Source organism: Taudactylus pleione, unplaced genomic scaffold, assembly GCF_031769625.1.
Source record: "Taudactylus pleione unplaced genomic scaffold, aTauple2 ptg000209l, whole genome shotgun sequence".
Taxonomy (NCBI): Eukaryota; Metazoa; Chordata; class Amphibia; order Anura; family Myobatrachidae; genus Taudactylus; species Taudactylus pleione.
Window position 1 is genome coordinate 3,248,406 of NW_028284611.1, and position 17,301 is coordinate 3,265,706.

Below are 17,301 nucleotides of genomic sequence, written 5' to 3' on the forward strand. Positions count from 1 at the left end.
CTAGCTCTGTGCACTGCTGTAATGCTTGTTAAATAGGCTTCCCCATACTGTGCATAGGTAGCTATCCAGGTGGCAGCTTTAAATGGCAATAAGCTTCTGCTGGTTTTAGGGCTTGGCAAACAGGAAAAACACCCATTTTTATAACTACACAAAATAGATTCCTGAGTGAGAGATGTCACCTCTAGACTGTGCCAGCAGCTGTCTCTCTGTGCTCTCACTACTGTCACTGGCTGCTGATCACACATGAAGGAGAGATGAGGTACGTACAGGTATCTAAGATTGCTCTAAAGAATACACAATAGTCTAGCACATTTCACATGTGGACCTTGGTCTTCAGTATTACCCCAATATCTACCACACAGAGAATCTGATTCAGCTAGGAACGCAAGTGAGACAACGCACGTTGCAAGCCGATGTTTGTGAACAGGTTGCTGACTATGGTAAGGGCTCTCTCAGAGTACCCTGGGAGCCCGCAGAGACTTCCGATGTTGTTTGACAGGAAGGGCCATTTGTGGGTGGTGACAGGGGAGTGGTTGGCCGAACGCATCGCATGCCTGTGCGTTAGCACGCCATTACAGGGGCATGCATAAATTAATCTCAGCTGTGCTGCACGCTGCGTGCAGGAATCTTTCAATTCCTGCGGCAGGTTAAGGTCTACCCTTAGCTTGCACGCAGCTTCAACGGTACTCGATGTTCTCAATGTTTACGTTATCAATGGTGGGCGGCTTTATGTTGTGCTGGGTGTCTGTTTCTTGTGCTGCAGTCTCCATGTGTATGCACTGATTAGCATATCCTCGCAGTGGCTGGGTGCGTGCGTCTGCTAGCGTGTATTCCTTGCTGAATCAGGGCAAAAGAAAGAACTGATAATCACTGCCCTAGCTCTATTCTCAGAGCATACATTCTGCAAACTCCCAAATACAGTGCAGGAGAGGACAGAGGAGGTTGTAAATCTCAACTACACACACAGAAATGTGATCTGCATTAACTTTTGTCACAATTTTACATATATCTATTTGTAACAGTATGAACAATACTCTTGTAAAAGTTCAGGTTCAATAGAGGTAGGATATAACATTTTCTCTTTGCGCTTTGTTATAAAAATTATTAGAATGTTTTTGATTTTTATATATTTCTTTTCTCTGAAAGGACTAAAAAATATCTCCCCCCTTACATTATCTGCCCCCTATTCCTTCTCCTACAGTCTCTATTGCCCCCATATACTCCACATACCGTGATTCTGGCTCCTGCTTATAGAGAATGTGCTGGATAAATTGTTTCCATTCGTGCAGTGAAATAAGATCAGCTTGTAATAAAAAAGTGAAAGTATATTTCCTGCAATAACGGATAACCAGCACCAAACACTCAGCTCCCTGCCGGGAATAAACACCCAGGAGAATATAACCAGCACCAAACACTCAGCTCCCTGCAGGGAATAAACACCCAGGAGAATATAACCAGCACCAAACACTCAGCTCCCTGCCGGGAATAAACACCCAGGAGAATATAACCAGCACCAAACACTCAGCTCCCTGCCGGGAATAAACATCCAGGAGAATATAACCAGCACCAAACACTCAGCTCCCTGCCGGGAATAAACACCCAGGAGAATATAACCAGCACCAAACACTCAGCTCCCTGCTGGGAATAAACACCCAGGAGAATATAACCAGCACCAAACACTCAGCTCTCTGCTGGGAATAAACACCCAGGAGAACATAACCAGCACCAAACACTCAGCTCCCTGCTGGGAATAAACATCCAGGAGAATATAACCAGCACCAAACACTCAGCTCCCTGCCGGGAATAAACATCCAGGAGAATATAACCAGCACCAAACACTCAGCTCCCTGCAGGGAATAAACACCCAGGAGAATATAACCAGCACCAAACACTCAGCTCTCTGCCTGGAATAAACACCCAGGAGAATATAACCAGCACCAAACACTCAGCTCCCTGCTGGGAATAAACACCCAGGAGAATATAACCAGCACCAAACACTCAGCTCTCTGCCTGGAATAAACACCCAGGAGAATATAACCAGCACCAAACACTCAGCTCTCTGCTGGGAATAAACACCCAGGAGAATATATCCAGCACCAAACACTCAGCTCCCTGCAGGGAATAAACACCCAGGAGAATATAACCAGCACCAAACACTCAGCTCCCTGCAGGGAATAAACACCCAGGAGAATATAACCAGCACCAAACACTCAGCTCTCTGCTGGGAATAAACACCCAGGAGAATATAACCAGCACCAAACACTCAGCTCCCTGCTGGGAATAAACACCCAGGAGAATATAACCAGCACCAAACACTCAGCTCTCTGCCTGGAATAAACACCCAGGAGAATATAACCAGCACCAAACACTCAGCTCTCTGCTGGGAATAAACACCCAGGAGAATATATCCAGCACCAAACACTGAGCTCTCTGCTGGGAATAAACACCCAGGAGAATATAACCAGCACCAAACACTCAGCTCTCTGCTGGGAATAAACACCCAGGAGAACATAACCAGCACCAAACACTCAGCTCCCTGCTGGGAATAAACACCCAGGAGAATATAACCAGCACCAAACACTCAGCTCCCTGCCGGGAATAAACACCCAGGAGAATATATCCAGCACCAAACACTGAGCTCTCTGCTGGGAATAAACACCCAGGAGAATATAACCAGCACCAAACACTCAGCTCCTTGCTGGGAATAAACATCCAGGAGAATATAACCAGCACCAAACACTCAGCTCTCTGCCTGGAATAAACACCCTGGAGAACATAACCAGCACCAAACACTCAGCTCCCTGCTGGGAATAAACACCCAGGAGAATATATCCAGCACCAAACACTCAGCTCCCTGCCGGGAATAAACACCCAGGAGAATATATCCAGCACCAAACACTGAGCTCTCTGCTGGGAATAAACACCCAGGAGAATATAACCAGCACCAAACACTCAGCTCTCTGCTGGGAATAAACACCCAGGAGAACATAACCAGCACCAAACACTCAGCTCCCTGCTGGGAATAAACACCCAGGAGAATATAACCAGCACCAAACACTCAGCTCTCTGCTGGGAATAAACACCCAGGAGAACATATCCAGCACCAAACACTCAGCTCCCTGCTGGGAATAAACACCCAGGAGAATATATCCAGCACCAAACACTCAGCTCCCTGCTGGGAATAAACACCCAGGAGAACATAACCAGCACCAAACACTCAGCTCCCTGCTGGGAATAAACACCCAGGAGAACATAACCAGCACCAAACACTCAGCTCTCTGCTGGGAATAAACACCCAGGAGAATATAACCAGCACCAAACACTCAGCTCCCTGCTGGGAATAAACACCCAGGAGAACATAACCAGCACCAAACACTCAGCTCCCTGCTGGGAATAAACACCCAGGAGAATATAACCAGCACCAAACACTCAGCTCTCTGCTGGGAATAAACACCCAGGAGAATATAACCAGCACCAAACACTCAGCTCCCTGCTGGGAATAAACACCCAGGAGAACATAACCAGCACCAAACACTCAGCTCCCTGCTGGGAATAAACACCCAGGAGAATATAACCAGCACCAAACACTCAGCTCTCTGCTGGGAATAAACACCCAGGAGAACATAACCAGCACCAAACACTCAGCTCCCTGCTGGGAATAAACACCCAGGAGAATATATCCAGCACCAAACACTCAGCTCCCTGCCGGGAATAAACACCCAGGAGAATATATCCAGCACCAAACACTGAGCTCTCTGCTGGGAATAAACACCCAGGAGAATATATCCAGCACCAAACACTAAGCTCTCTGCTGGGAATAAACACCCAGGAGAACATAACCAGCACCAAACACTCAGCTCCCTGCTGGGAATAAACACCCAGGAGAATATAACCAGCACCAAACACTCAGCTCTCTGCTGGGAATAAACACCCAGGAGAACATATCCAGTACCAAACACTCAGCTCCCTGCTGGGAATAAACACCCAGGAGAATATAGCCAGCACCAAACACTTAGCTCCCTGCTGGGAATAAACACCCAGGAGAACATAACCAGCACCAAACACTCAGCTCCCTGCTGGGAATAAACACCCAGGAGAACATAACCAGCACCAAACACTCAGCTCTCTGCTGGGAATAAACACCCAGGAGAATATAACCAGCACCAAACACTCAGCTCCCTGCTGGGAATAAACACCCAGGAGAACATAACCAGCACCAAACACTCAGCTCCCTGCTGGGAATAAACACCGAGGAGAATATAACCTGCACCAAACACTCAGCTCTCTGCTGAGAATAAACACCCAGGAGAATATAACCAGCACCAAACACTCAGCTCCCTGCTGGGAATAAACACCCAGGAGAACATAACCAGCACCAAACACTCAGCTCCCTGCTGGGAATAAACACCCAGGAGAATATAACCAGCACCAAACACTCAGCTCTCTGCTGGGAATAAACACCCAGGAGAATATAACCAGCACCAAACACTTAGCTCCCTGCTGGGAATAAACACCCAGGAGAATATATCCAGCACCAAACACTCAGCTCCCTGCCGGGAATAAACACCCAGGAGAATATAACCAGCACCAAACACTCAGCTCCCTGCTGGGAATAAACACCCAGGAGAATATATCCAGCACCAAATACTCAGCTCCCTGCTGGGAATAAACACCCAGGAGAATATAACCAGCACCAAACACTCAGCTCTCTGCTGGGAATAAACACCCAGGAGAACATAACCAGCACCAAACACTCAGCTCCCTGCTGGGAATAAACACCCAGGAGAATATATCCAGCACCAAACACTCAGCTCCCTGCCGGGAATAAACACCCAGGAGAATATATCCAGCACCAAACACTGAGCTCTCTGCTGGGAATAAACACCCAGGAGAATATAACCAGCACCAAACACTCAGCTCTCTGCTGGGAATAAACACCCAGGAGAACATAACCAGCACCAAACACTCAGCTCCCTGCTGGGAATAAACACCCAGGAGAATATAACCAGCACCAAACACTCAGCTCTCTGCTGGGAATAAACACCCAGGAGAACATATCCAGCACCAAACACTCAGCTCCCTGCTGGGAATAAACACCCAGGAGAATATATCCAGCACCAAACACTCAGCTCCCTGCTGGGAATAAACACCCAGGAGAACATAACCAGCACCAAACACTCAGCTCCCTGCTGGGAATAAACACCCAGGAGAACATAACCAGCACCAAACACTCAGCTCTCTGCTGGGAATAAACACCCAGGAGAATATAACCAGCACCAAACACTCAGCTCCCTGCTGGGAATAAACACCCAGGAGAACATAACCAGCACCAAACACTCAGCTCCCTGCTGGGAATAAACACCCAGGAGAATATAACCAGCACCAAACACTCAGCTCTCTGCTGGGAATAAACACCCAGGAGAATATAACCAGCACCAAACACTCAGCTCCCTGCTGGGAATAAACACCCAGGAGAACATAACCAGCACCAAACACTCAGCTCCCTGCTGGGAATAAACACCCAGGAGAATATAACCAGCACCAAACACTCAGCTCTCTGCTGGGAATAAACACCCAGGAGAACATAACCAGCACCAAACACTCAGCTCCCTGCTGGGAATAAACACCCAGGAGAATATATCCAGCACCAAACACTCAGCTCCCTGCCGGGAATAAACACCCAGGAGAATATATCCAGCACCAAACACTGAGCTCTCTGCTGGGAATAAACACCCAGGAGAATATATCCAGCACCAAACACTAAGCTCTCTGCTGGGAATAAACACCCAGGAGAACATAACCAGCACCAAACACTCAGCTCCCTGCTGGGAATAAACACCCAGGAGAATATAACCAGCACCAAACACTCAGCTCTCTGCTGGGAATAAACACCCAGGAGAACATATCCAGTACCAAACACTCAGCTCCCTGCTGGGAATAAACACCCAGGAGAATATAGCCAGCACCAAACACTTAGCTCCCTGCTGGGAATAAACACCCAGGAGAACATAACCAGCACCAAACACTCAGCTCCCTGCTGGGAATAAACACCCAGGAGAACATAACCAGCACCAAACACTCAGCTCTCTGCTGGGAATAAACACCCAGGAGAATATAACCAGCACCAAACACTCAGCTCCCTGCTGGGAATAAACACCCAGGAGAACATAACCAGCACCAAACACTCAGCTCCCTGCTGGGAATAAACACCGAGGAGAATATAACCAGCACCAAACACTCAGCTCTCTGCTGAGAATAAACACCCAGGAGAATATAACCAGCACCAAACACTCAGCTCCCTGCTGGGAATAAACACCCAGGAGAACATAACCAGCACCAAACACTCAGCTCCCTGCTGGGAATAAACACCCAGGAGAATATAACCAGCACCAAACACTCAGCTCTCTGCTGGGAATAAACACCCAGGAGAATATAACCAGCACCAAACACTTAGCTCCCTGCTGGGAATAAACACCCAGGAGAATATATCCAGCACCAAACACTCAGCTCCCTGCCGGGAATAAACACCCAGGAGAATATAACCAGCACCAAACACTCAGCTCCCTGCTGGGAATAAACACCCAGGAGAATATATCCAGCACCAAATACTCAGCTCCCTGCTGGGAATAAACACCCAGGAGAATATAACCAGCACCAAACACTCAGCTCTCTGCTGGGAATAAACACCCAGGAGAACATAACCAGCACCAAACACTCAGCTCTCTGCTGGGAATAATCACCCAGGAGAATATAACCAGCACCAAACACTCAGCTCCCTGCCGGGAATAAACACCCAGGAGAATATAACCTGCACCAAACACTCAGCTCTCTGCTGGGAATAAACACCCAGGAGAACATATCCAGCACCAAACACTCAGCTCCCTGCTGGGAATAAACACCCAGGAGAATATATCCAGCACCAAACACTCAGCTCCCTGCTGGGAATAAACACCCAGGAGAACATAACCAGCACCAAACACTCATCTCCCTGCTGGGAATAAACACCCAGGAGAACATAACCAGCACCAAACACTCAGCTCTCTGCTGGGAATAAACACCCAGGAGAATATAACCAGCACCAAACACTCAGCTCCCTGCTGGGAATAAACACCCAGTAGAACATAACCAGCACCAAACACTCAGCTCCCTGCTGGGAATAAACACCCAGGAGAATATAACCAGCACCAAACACTCAGCTCTCTGCTGGGAATAAACACCCAGGAGAACATAACCAGCACCAAACACTCAGCTCCCTGCTGGGAATAAACACCCAGGAGAATATATCCAGCACCAAACACTCAGCTCCCTGCCGGGAATAAACACCCAGGAGAATATATCCAGCACCAAACACTGAGCTCTCTGCTGGGAATAAACACCCAGGAGAATATAACCAGCACCTAACACTCAGCTCTCTGCTGGGAATAAACACCCAGGAGAACATAACCAGCACCAAACACTCAGCTCCCTGCTGGGAATAAACACCCAGGAGAACATAACCAGCACCAAACACTCAGCTCCCTGCTGGGAATAAACACCCAGGAGAACATATCCAGCACCAAACACTCAGCTCCCTGCTGGGAATAAACACCCAGGAGAATATATCCAGCACCAAACACTCAGCTCCCTGCTGGGAATAAATACCCAGGAGAACATAACCAGCACCAAACACTCAGCTCCCTGCTGGGAATAAACACCCAGGAGAACATAACCAGCACCAAACACTCAGCTCTCTGCTGGGAATAAACACCCAGGAGAATATAACCAGCACCAAACACTCAGCTCTCTGCTGGGAATAAACACCCAGGAGAACATATCCAGCACCAAACACTCAGCTCCCTGCTGGGAATAAACACCCAGGAGAATATTTCCAGCACCAAACACTCAGCTCCCTGCTGGGAATAAATACCCAGGAGAACATAACCAGCACCAAACACTCAGCTCCCTGCTGGGAATAAACACCCAGGAGAACATAACCAGCACCAAACACTCAGCTCTCTGCTGGGAATAAACACCCAGGAGAACATAACCAGCACCAAACACTCAGCTCCCTGCTGGGAATAAACACCCAGGAGAACATAACCAGCACCAAACACTCAGCTCCCTGCTGGGAATAAACACCCAGGAGAATATAACCAGCACCAAACACTCAGCTCCCTGCTGGGAATAAACACCCAGGAGAATATAACCAGCACCAAACACTCAGCTCCCTGCTGGGAATAAACACCCAGGAGAATATAACCAGCACCAAACACTCAGCTCTCTGCTGGGAATAAACACCCAGGAGAACATAACCAGCACCAAACACTCAGCTCCCTGCTGGGAATAAACACCCAGGAGAATATAACCAGCACCAAACACTCAGCTCTCTGCTAGGAATAAACACCCAGGAGAACATAACCAGCACCAAACACTCAGCTCCCTGCTGGGAATAAACACCCAGGAGAACATAACCAGCACCAAACACTCAGCTCCCTGCTGGGAATAAACACCCAGGAGAACATATCCAGCACCAAACACTCAGCTCCCTGCTGGGAATAAACACCCAGGAGAATATATCCAGCACCAAACACTCAGCTCCCTGCTGGGAATAAATAACCAGGAGAACATAACCAGCACCAAACACTCAGCTCCCTGCTGGGAATAAACACCCAGGAGAACATAACCAGCACCAAACACTCAGCTCTCTGCTGGGAATAAACACCCAGGAGAACATAACCAGCACCAAACACTCAGCTCTCTGCTGGGAATAAACACCCAGGAGAACATATCCAGCACCAAACACTCAGCTCCCTGCTGGGAATAAACACCCAGGAGAATATATCCAGCACCAAACACTCAGCTCCCTGCTGGGAATAAATACCCAGGAGAACATAACCAGCACCAAACACTCAGTTCCCTGCTGGGAATAAACACCCAGGAGAACATAACCAGCACCAAACACTCAGCTCTCTGCTGGGAATAAACACCCAGGAGAATATAACCAGCACCAAACACTCAGCTCCCTGCTGGGAATAAACACCCAGGAGAACATAACCAGCACCAAACACTCAGCTCCCTGCTGGGAATAAACACCCAGGAGAATATAACCAGCACCAAACACTCAGCTCCCTGCTGGGAATAAACACCCAGGAGAATATAACCAGCACCAAACACTCAGCTCCCTGCTGGGAATAAACACCCAGGAGAATATAACCAGCACCAAACACTCAGCTCTCTGCTGGGAATAAACACCCAGGAGAATATAACCAGCACCAAACACTCAGCTCTCTGCTGGGAATAAACACCCAGGAGAATATAACCAGCACCAAACACTCAGCTCCCTGCTGGGAATAAACACCCAGGAGAATATAACCAGCACCAAACACTCAGCTCCCTGCTGGGAATAAACACCCAGGAGAACATAACCAGCACCAAACACTCAGCTCCCTGCTGGGAATAAACACCCAGGAGAATATAACCAGCACCAAACACTCAGCTCTCTGCTGGGAATAAACACCCAGGAGAACATAACCAGCACCAAACACTCAGCTCCCTGCTGGGAATAAACACCCAGGAGAATATAACCAGCACCAAACACTCAGCTCCCTGCTGGGAATAAACACCCAGGAGAACATAACCAGCACCAAACACTCAGCTCCCTGCTGGGAATAAACACCCAGGAGAATATAACCAGCACCAAACACTCAGCTCCCTGCTGGGAATAAACACCCAGGAGAATATAACCAGCACCAAACACTCAGCTCCCTGCTGGGAATAAACACCCAGGAGAATATAACCAGCACCAAACACTCAGCTCCCTGCTGGGAATAAACACCCAGGAGAATATATCCAGCACCAAACACTCAGCTATACATTTGGAAATAACATTTTAAAAGTAATTTTATTACCTATTTTCTCTTTTTAGCTCTGATTTGCCTAAGAGCCACCAGATGACACTGCACATTATGTGAAATATAGGGAAAATGACATTGCCGGCACCAGGTCGAGCAGCGCCATGTGCTGATATTGTTTAGTGCCCTTATTCCCCAGTGCGCGGTGAAGCTATGAATGGCCCAAATGGAGGTGTGGCCTAATACCATGCCCTTAGATGACGCTATATGAGGTGTGCCTCCCATGTTATGGTAGGGTCGTTGCCAGCACTCTATCAGCAGGTGGGCTGCCCCCAGCTGTCTCCCTGCACTGAATTGATGCCGTGCTCATGCACGCTGCGTCCATTCAGCTTCCCTGGCAGTGGTGCATGTCCCAATCTCTGGGCTGTCTGTGTCACACTTCAACCCACGGGTGGATCAGTGGAACTGTGCTCGAAAAACCGAACTGTTCCACTGAAATAGGGATGATTGGGGAGGACTATGCTTCTATGGGGTTGTGCCCCTGATAATCCACACTGGCCAAACACCCTTAGAGATGTCCCTGAATATAGGTCTTTTTGACATCGCATTGAACCGTGAGAGCAGTCATCATCATACCATCAGCATTTACAGCTACCTGGTGCCAGGTGCAGGAGACCCATCTGAATTTGGCAGACAGAAAGCACGAGCACGTCTGCAGACATGTGGATGAGACCAATGTAACTCTGAACTCTGAATTATGTACTCGCACAGCTGTGTATGCAGCCATGACACATGCACCGAGGGTAACAATCTGCCACAAAACAAGTTACATGGGGCTCACAATTAGGGCACTGTGCACCAAGGGTAGCAATCTGCCACACAAGAAGTTACATGGGGATCAAAATCAGGGCACTGTGCACCGAGGGTAACAATCTGCCACACAAGAAGTTACATGGGGCTGACAATCAGGACACTGTGCACTGGAGCATCTCCAGGTTATTCAAGAAATTCTGAAAAAACTATTTTCATACAAATGGCGACCAGACTTCAATGGAATATTTGTCTTTTATATCCTGAATTGGGAACTTTCTTGGAGCTTATTTATAAGGTGATGTAGAGCTGGCAGATATCAGACTTTTTGTTACTTACTGTATATCTCTTGCTCTTAGGGCCTGATTCTGAGTCACATGCAAAAGTGCGCAGTACACAGCAGCGGCTATAGGAGGCTGTGCGTTTATGCAAATGCCACAACAACCTCCTTCCCCGGTGTACAGCCATGTGGCCAAATGTGCAAGTACTGAGACACCCACTATCAGTGCCTATGCACGCTGTAATACCGATATTATACGCCGCCATCGACCGCACCATCAAAATTTGCACCTGCCCTATGGCAGGTGCAGTGTCTCCGTCTTACCATGACATCCTATGTCTGCGTCTGGGAACACGGCGCTTGCACTGATATGTCTGCAAAACTCCCATATCACACACACTGCATGGACCATCTTTGCACGCTCTTAAGGCCACCTACCAATCATTGCCCAGGAACACCCGTCACTTTTCCGCCAGGTTTCTGATACCATCTGCATAAATCCTAACAGCACCTTTGTGTGTACACTCTGTGAAATGCATGCAAGTAATCGCTCAGCTACAAGAACATCGGCATGGCGTGTGGATTGCGTGCGGCTCTGAATCAGCCCTTTAACCTCTGGTTCCATCACAGTTTAATGACTGCAGGGAAAATGTCACAATATTCACTAAAAGTCATGTTAATAATTACCCATCGTACAATGTACTGTACACAGCAATAAACTTTTCTCTATCTGTAATTTTCATTTTTACCTTTGAAACACAGAGCCTGATTCAGAGCCGGACGAAAAATTGGCCGGATATTTAAATTGAGCGCTCGCTCTTTGCGGTCTGTGGATGCCTCTATGTCGGAGCGAGCGTCCGAAAAATGCGCTCGCTATTTTGTAAAGACGCCCTTTTGCCGTTCGCATCATACATCATCTCCGCTATTTATTTGATTAATCGGGAACATTGTAAGGCATCTGAACTGCCAGCAGTTCAGGCTAAAAGACAACCAAGAGACGTGGCTGATGACGCTGCTTTGTTAATTATGCACACCCATTAAACGGCATTTTGACCGTTTGGCACGCCTGCATTTGGATCTCCACTCCACGTTTTCAAGCACCTTTCCCTGTTACCACCCACAAACGCCTCATTCTGTCACTCAAAGTAGCAGCCCCTCGCTGTTTTACGAGTGCACGATTTCTGACCGCAATGACTGGTTGGCGCATGCTCATTACTACCCATACGCAGGCGCAGTTGTGCAAACATCGCTCGGAGCGAACGAGCGGCCGCTTACGAGTGGCTCTGAATCAGGCCCACAGCGCCACCCCTCTTTACTGAAATGTGTTGGTGTATTGGAAATAGACGGACCATTTGTCAAATTGCCCACAGATTTAAAGATACATGTGGGGGTGTGGTACTAATAGAGCAGTACAGATACATAATCTAGAAAATGGTCAAACAACGTCAGAGCATTGACATATCCGTAATGGGTGCACATGGGCCCCTGAGTCCACACACCCTGCACCAACAGACATGTTATCTGTCCGTCAGTGTCACCAAAATCATGGCATGAATGCCATTTTCCCGGAGACATGTGCATGGACAGTGAAGGGATCACTAGTAAAATGGCACTGACAACATGTTCCCAGGTATTAGCACATGAACAGTGGTCTCTTTTTGTCTAGTGAGAGAGGAGGAGGATAGACGGAGGCTGCACATGGGCTCACTTTTCTCTTGGGGCCTGATTCAGTGAAGGAAGCTAATGCAATTGCAACTGCAAATTTACATGGGCCGCAATTGTGAAAATATGCTAATATTTCCAAATATTACCCAAGCATAGTTACGCCCACTGCTGCCTTCTCATATTTGTCTGATGTCACGATTCAACGTAAACATCGGCAATATTGAACGACATCGGGCATACATGCAGGTTACATGGCAAGTATGACTTGTTTCAAACAAAAAATCTCTCCTGACACACAGAGAGTTCTCATGCTGCCTAGGAGAACCCATGAAACGGAGTTTAAATGGTCAGACACGCCTGCATTTTTCTAACTGCCCCTACTACTTTACCAAAATGCTGATTACCTGTCACTCACTTTGCAAATTAGTCTTCTCTGTGAGCTAAATCACAAATGAATCGCTACACATTAGCAGTACGGCTTTCACGCATGTGCATCAGTCAAAATTGCACAATCTGGGTAAATATCGACATTGCATGAATATCTAATCAGGGTCTTAATCAACTCTTGATCAAGAGCAGAAGTCAGGGGCACAGTCACAGTATCAGAGTCAGGGGCACAGTCACAGTATCAGAGTCAGGGGCACAGTAACAGTATCAGAGTCAGGGGCACAGTCACAGTATCAGAGTCAGGAACAAACACGAGACAGGAACACAGACAGAGTATCAGACTCAGGAACAAGCAAGAGTCATGGGCACAGTCACAGTACCAGACTTAGGAACAAGCAGGAGTCGGGGCATAGTCACAGTATCAGAGTCAGGATCAAGCAGGAGTAAGAGGCACAGTCACAGTATCAGAGTCGGGAACAAGCAGGAGTCAAGGTCACAGTCACAGTATCAGAGTCAGGAACAAGCAGGAGTCAGGGGCACAGTCACAGGATCAGAGTAAGGAATAAACAGGAGTCAGGGACACATTCACAGTATCAGAGTCAGGACCAAGCAAGAGTCAGGGACACAGTCACAGTATAAGAGTCAGGAACATGCAGGAGTCAGAGGCAGAGTCACAATATCAGAGTCAGGAAAAAGAAGGAATCAGGGGCACAGTCACAGTATAAGAGTCAGGAACAAGCAGGAGTCAGAGGCACAGTCACAATATCAGAGTCAGAAACAAGCAGGAGTCAGGGGCACAATCACAGTATCAGAGTCAGGACCAAGCAGGAGTCAGGGGCACAGTCACAGTATCAGAGTCAGGAACAAACAGGAGTCAGGGGCACAGTCACAGTATCAGAGTCAGGAACAAACACGAGACAGGAGCACACACAGAGTATCAGTCTCAGGAACAAGCAAGAGTCATGGGCATAGTCACAGTACCAGACTCAGGAACAAGCAGGAGTCAGGGGCATAGTCACAGTATCAGAGTCAGGATCATGCAGGAGTAAGAGGCACAGTCACAGTATCAGACTCAGGAACAAGCAGGAGTCAGGGGCATAGTCACAGTATCAGAGTCAGGATCAAGCAGGAGTCAGGGGCACAGTCACAGGATCAGAGTCAGGAATAAGCAGGAGTCAGGGACACAGTCACAGTATCAGAGTCAGGAACAAGCAGGAGTCAGGGACACAGTCACAGTATAAGAGTCAGGAACATGCAGGAGTCAGAGGCACAGTCACAATATCAGAGTCAGGAAAAAGAAGGAATCAGGGGCACAGTCACAGTATAAGAGTCAGGAACAAGCAGGAGTTAGAGGCACAGTCACAATATCAGAGTCAGAAACAAGCAGGAGTCAGGGGCACAATCACAGTATCAGAGTCAGGACCAAGCAGGAGTCAGGGGCACAGTCACAGTATCAGAGTCAGAGGCACAGGCACAGGATCAGAGTCAGGAATAAGCAGAAGTCGGGGACACAGTCACAGTATTAGAGTCAGGAACAAACAGGAGTCAGGGACACAGTCACAGTATCAGAGTCAGGAAAAAGAAGGAATCAGGGGCACAGTCACAGAATAAGAGTCAGGAACAAGCAGGAGTCAGAGGCACAGTCACAGTATCAGAGTCAGGATCAAGCAGGAGTCAGAGGCACAGTCACAATATCAGAGTCAGAAACAAGCAGGAGTCAGGGGCACAATCACAGTATCAGAGTCAGGACCAAGCAGGAGTCAGGGGCACAGTCACAGTATCAGAGTCAGGATCAAGCAGGAGTCAGGAGCACAGTCACAATATCAGAGTCACTACCAAGCAGGAGTCAGGGGCACAGTCACAGTATCAGAGTCAGAGGCACAGGCACAGGATCAGAGTCAGGAATAAGCAGGAGTCAGGGACACAGTCACTGTATCAGAGTCAGGAACAAACAGGAGTCAGGGGCACAGTCACAGTATCAGAGTCAGGAACAAGCAGGAATCAGGGGCACAGTCACAGTATAAGAGTCGGGAACAAGCAGGAGTCAGGGGCACAGTCACAGTATCAGAGTCAGGAAAAAGCAGGAGTCAGGGGCACAGTCACAGTATCAGAGTCTGGATCAAGCAAGTGTCAGTGGCACAGTCACATGATCAGAGTCAGGAATAAGCAGGAGTCAGGGACACAGTCACAGTATCAGAGTCAGGAAAAAGAAGGAAACAGGGGCACAGTCACAGTATAAGAGTCAGGAACAAGCAGGAGTCAGAGGCACAGTCACAGTATCAGAGTCAGGATTAAGCAGGAGTCAGAGGCACAGTCACAGTATCAGAGTCGGGAACAAGCAGGAGTCAGGGGCACAGTCACAATATCAGAGTCAGAAACAAGCAAGAGTAAGGGGCACAATCACAGTATCAGAGTCAGGACCAAGCAGGAGTCAGGGGCACAGTCACAGTATCAGAGTCTGGAACAAAGAGGAGTCAGGGGCACAGTCACAGTATCAGAATAAGGAACAAACAGTAGTCAGGGGCACAGTCACAGTATCAGAGTCGGGAAGAAGCAGTAGTCAGGGACACAGTCACAGTATCAGAGTCTGGAACAAACAGGAGTCAGGGGCACAGTCACAGTATCAGAGTCAGGAAGAAGCAGGAGTCAGGGGCACAGTCACAGTATAAGACTTAGGAACAAACAGGAGTCAGGGGCACAGTCACAGTATCAGAGTCAGGAAGAAGCAGGAGTCAGGGGCACAGTCACAGTATCAGTGTTAAGAACAAAATGGAGTCAGGAGCACAGTCACAATATCAGAGTCACTACCAAGCAGGAGTCAGGGGCACAGTCACAGTATCAGAGTGAGGGGCACAGTCATAGTATCAGAGTCAGGAAAAAGCAGGAGTCAGGGGCACAGTCACAGTATCAGAGTCAGGATCAAGCCGGAGTCAGAGGCACAGTCACAGGATCAGAGTTGGGAACAAGCAGGAGTCAGGGGCACAGTCACAGTATCAGAGTCAGGAATAATCTGGAGTTGTGGTCACAGTATCAGAGACGGAAACAAGCAGGAGTCAGGGGCACAGTCACAGTATCAGAGTTAGGAACGAGCAAGAGTCAGGAGCATAGTCACAGTATCAGAGTCTGGATCAAGCAGAAGTCAGGGGCACAGTCACAATATCAGAGTCAGGAACAAGCTGGAGTCAGGGGCACAGTCACAGTATCAGTGTCAGGAACAAGCAGGAGTCAGGAACACAGTCATAGTACCAGAGTGCCTGATTCAGACCCGCTCTCGAGCGCATAGTGCTCTGAAGCGGGTTAATGGTGGCCCACTGCGCATGCACAGCGCACACCATGCGCGTGTGCTAGCCCCGTAGCAAGTGCACAATCTGGGGTAAATATCGACATAGCATGAATATCTAATCAGGGTCTTAATCAACTCTTGATCAAGAGCAGAAGTCAGGGGCACAGTCACAGTATCAGAGTCAGGGGCACAGTCACAGTATCAGAGTCTGGGGCACAGTAACAGTATCAGAGTCAGGGGCACAGTCACAGTATCAGAGTCAGGAACAAACACGAGACAGGAGCACAGACAGAGTATCAGACTCAGGAACAAGCAAGAATCATGGGCACAGTCACAGTACCAGACTCAGGTACAAGCAGGAGTCAGGGGCATAGTCACAGTATCAGAGTCAGGATCAAGCAGGAGTAAGAGGCACAGTCACAGTATCAGAGTCGGGAACAAGCAGGAGTCAAGGTCACAGTCACAGTATCAGAGTCAGGAACAAGCAGGAGTCACAGGCACAGTCACAATATCAGAGTCAGAAACAAGCAGGAGTCAGGGGCACAATCACAGTATCTGAGTCAGGACCAAGCAGGAGTCAGGGGCACAGTATCAGAGTCAGAAACAAACAGGAGTCAGGGGCACAGTCACAGTATCAGAGTCTGGAAAAAGAAGGAATCAGGGGCACAGTCACAGTATAAGAGTCAGGAACAAGCAGGAGTTAGAGGCACAGTCACAATATCAGAGTCAGAAACAAGCAGGAGTCAGGGGCACAATCACAGTATCAGAGTCTGGACCAAGCAGGAGTCAGGGGCACAGTCACAGTTTCAGAGTCAGAGGCACAGGCACAGGATCAGCGTCAGGACTAAGCAGAAGTCAGGGACACAGTCACAGTATCAGAGTCAGGAACAAACAGGAGTCAGGGACACAGTCACAGTATCAGAGTCAGGAAAAAGAAGGAATCAGGGGCACAGTCACAGAATAAGAGTCTGGAACAAGCAGGAGTCAGAGGTACAGTCACAGTATCAGAGCCAGGATCAAGCAGGAGTCAGAGGCACAGTCACAAT